At 35.8% G+C, this 632-nt stretch overlaps 1 protein-coding gene across 1 annotated transcript in view; it reads left to right on the forward strand.

Moving 5' to 3' along the window:
- The window catches only part of LOC104986240 (cytoplasmic tyrosine-protein kinase BMX), a gene marked incomplete at its 5' end in the record, with an annotated part of 17,502 nt that overhangs the window by 3,515 nt on the left and 13,355 nt on the right, over nucleotides 1-632 (forward strand). The window lies entirely within an intron of this gene.

A 632-nucleotide genomic window follows, 5' to 3' on the forward strand; every position in this document is an offset into this window, starting at 1 on the left:
CTCCAGCATTGACAGGCGGATTCTTTACCACTGAGCCACCAGGGAAGCCCTGCTGTGTGGTTTTTACCCTACATTTCCTGGAATATAACATTATACACTCTACAATGCCAGAAAAAAACGAAGCTGAGTGAGTTCAATGACTTAGAAGTAGAGATTCCCTTTTAAAATATTTGCAGGGTTTTTTTCTGCCTATAGAAGATGATTGCAAAATTCAAATAAGATAGAAATGTGCATCGTTGGAGACATAACCTCCATGAACAAGTCAGTGTCAATTATGAAAATTTTTTCTACGCTGATACTAACACTCATTATCTATGTATATATATTATATATGTGTGTATGTATACACATTATATGTTTACAGAGATGAGATCATTCTACACATACTACTTTTCAGCTTACTTTCTTTCCTCAGCATCTTAGAGGTCTTTCCATGCACACGCATACAGTTGAGTCTGTTCTGTTAAAAGAGAATTCTAGTGTAGAATTACTCCATCATTTTTCACCTAATCCTACACTGATAAGCAGTTGGAGTATATACAATATTTTCCCATAATACTGGCTGTTTCAGTAAATATAGCTTTGTGCACCTGTATGGGTGTTTCTGTAGCCAAACTCCCTAAAAGAATTTG

The sequence above is a fragment of the Bison bison genome, unplaced genomic scaffold (assembly GCF_000754665.1).
Source record: "Bison bison bison isolate TAMUID 2011002044 unplaced genomic scaffold, Bison_UMD1.0 scf7180017845696, whole genome shotgun sequence".
In the NCBI taxonomy this organism is placed as follows: domain Eukaryota; kingdom Metazoa; phylum Chordata; class Mammalia; order Artiodactyla; family Bovidae; genus Bison; species Bison bison.